The sequence below is a fragment of the Papilio polytes genome, unplaced genomic scaffold (assembly GCF_000836215.1).
Source record: "Papilio polytes unplaced genomic scaffold, Ppol_1.0 DF822289.1, whole genome shotgun sequence".
Taxonomy (NCBI): domain Eukaryota; kingdom Metazoa; phylum Arthropoda; class Insecta; order Lepidoptera; family Papilionidae; genus Papilio; species Papilio polytes.
Window position 1 is genome coordinate 3,703,567 of NW_013526915.1, and position 2,906 is coordinate 3,706,472.

A 2,906-nucleotide genomic window follows, 5' to 3' on the forward strand; every position below is an offset into this window, starting at 1 on the left:
GGGGCGGACGAATTACAAATCACCCGCTTAACTGATTAATATGCATGAGTCTAAATAAGCGGCGACAATTGTGCAATTGTCATTTTAACTGTATCACTCCTGTATAAATGAAATCGACATCCCCACAATATTTTAGACCCGACCTTGTGGACGCTTGCTTTCTCCATGCTGTTGCAGTCAGACTTGTCATTATATGTGTGTCGGAGTAACGAGCGGCTTGTAGAAGTAATTTCCGAATGTAGCTCATAGACACAGTAACTTTTCCACCATTGTGGCCATTCGGGCCTAAGTAACTAAAATTACTGGGTTTTATTTGACATCTAACACACTTTTGTAGGGAAAGCGAGACTCAGCAGTTTTTTATATTTTATATTTTCTATGGGAATTGTAGTTTACACTCAAAGTTTGAGAATTTTTGCGATTATGTTTTGAGTTGAAAATACACAAAAGCCGTATTCGTCGCGGCGGCAGTTTCGTTACTTCAGCCGCGTATGGACGTTTACGATCGCATCGCTATCTGCTATCTGCTATCTGCTATCGCCCGCCGGATAAAAAGCGCCACTCGCTTTAATTTATTGCCCAATAAACACCCTTCCCCGGGTTCCCGCCCTGCACCCCCGCCTGCCACGCAGTCAGTCTTGAGCCCTATCCCGCGCACACATTACATACGCACTACCTACGTAACAGAACATTCACTATCTTTCATTTGAAATATTATTTAATTGAAGTAAGTCAGCACAGTAAACATGCATTATGCGCGCATGCATTAAGTAGAATATTAACCTTTACCGCATTCAAAACAAAGATAAGCTTTAAGTACACTATTATTTTATTTATTTAACTGCGCGAAACTATTGTTTTTTATATTAAATTTTATTTTTTTAATAAAAGGACTTGCGTCACACTTTAGACTATATATTTTAACGCCATTACTTAACATCTTAACATTAACTTAGAAGGCAAATATTTTGTATAAAAACCCTAAGTGGGAAAGAGACCATAAGTTGCTGCCAACATCAAGGAAGCAAGGTTGTCATCATGTCATGTCATTTTGACATTTGTAATTGATAATTTGACATATGAATAAAATCGTACGGGAACAGCTAGTTAATGATAAATAGTTAACCTCTGTAAATCTTTGCAATCCCATTAGATCGTGTTGCGCAGTTTTCGATTGTTGAACCGCTCGTCGTTGCGACATATTCATTTACCTAGTCAAGTAAGTCTTTTGAAATAATTCAAATTTAAGAATTGTTAAAGAATATTGAATAACGAAATACAAGTTCTTGTAGAAGCCAACTTTACCAAACAAAAACCCTTGCAGCCGATCGATGGCCGGACCCTTGCGGAATATGTGTGTGCCCGCCCGGCCCCCGCCCGGCCCCCGCCTGGCCTCCGCGTGCGACTCGTGTGTGACGACGCTTTTATGTTGGTCCTCTTAATTAGCCCTGATTTGACGGCCCATCTAACTTAACGGTGCCGTAAATCTATGCAACCCCTAATAAAGAATTTGTCAAAGAAATGGGGTCGCTAAGAGTATGTTATGTTTGAGAAAGACATCAATCTTATCGTATCGTTGTGTTGACCCTGTACAAAGTTTAAGTAGGACCTATAATACTAACATAAATTTATTTATTGTTATAGTTCCACTGAACACTGAACGTCGTATTTAAGTCTCGTCCTTTAAAAAAAATCCTGCGGTCTTTAATTCAGAAACTAAATATAACTAAAACCACCAGAACAGCCGGGAAACATAAAACAAGAAGAGAGCACATGACAGTAAAAGTTATATCCGCGAGAAGGCAGAAAACGTCACCATGAAATTGTAACTGCCAGTAGTTTGCAAACAAACACGTCGTGTTCGCTGGTCGATGGGATAGATGTCAATCGTTAGTTAGTGAGTATGAGAGGTTATGATGGGAAGTACGTTGCGGCGACTCCACGGATAGCGGATGGCGGATGGTCGATGGCGGGGGCAATAAAACTGACCGTGACTGTCTCGTGTCTGATCGCATACCGACCGTGTTATTCACAGATCTGCCTCACGATAGCTATGCATACTAGCTTTCTTTTACAGTTACACTCATTTTAGTTTAATTGTCTAATAATGTAGTACGTGAGCACAAAGCGATAAAGAAAATAACATTTAACACAGCTTGGCTCGGGCGGCGCCGGCGGAGGGGCTTGTCAAGCGATGTCCGCTGGACCTAGCTCATTCTTATGCAATGTACATGTAGTAAAGTTATTTGGATTGTTCTTTCTCTTAGTTTTAGTACATTCCTACTGAACTTACGTAATTTTGTACATATCGAAATTTATTCATTGTTACAAAATTACACACAGCATTGTAATTCGCTAAGTAATAATTGTCATACTCCACAATCAAAATTTACAAGATTTAGTGGAAACGCAGCAAGATACACATACAATTTCAATCATCTTTAAGTTAACAGATGCCGCGTGTCGGATTTTAATAAAGTCCCTGCGGAAATCGCGCATAAAATATATAATCATTTGCGATGTGCCTCCCGATAGCGCCGCCGCCACCGCCGCCGCCGCCGCCGCCGCAGGCGCCGCCGGCACGTCAACGGGCAGCCTATAGAGGAGCGATACTTCATTGAGTATCTGCCGCCTGCTGCAGCTCAGACACCAAATTTTCGGATTAAAGAACATTTGCAAACCTTCGTTTTAATAAAGGTTGTAATAAATTAAACTGCATTTGATAAAATTATGATTGACCACATCAAATTACACAATTTTAAATACCTACCTAACGTAAAAAACTTTACTTTTAAAACTGAAGAGTATATTTTTTTCGCCGAGTTTCGTCATCGGACGACACGACAGACCGCCAGGTACCATCCTCACCATCTCGATGGCTGGCATTCCACAACCGTGCGGTTTTC

At 40.6% G+C, this 2,906-nt stretch overlaps 1 protein-coding gene across 1 annotated transcript in view; it reads left to right on the forward strand.

Annotated features, from left to right (window-relative positions):
* Positions 1 to 2,906, forward strand: part of LOC106106212 (collagen alpha-1(XIII) chain) — a 42,521-nt gene that overhangs the window by 27,861 nt on the left and 11,754 nt on the right. The window lies entirely within an intron of this gene.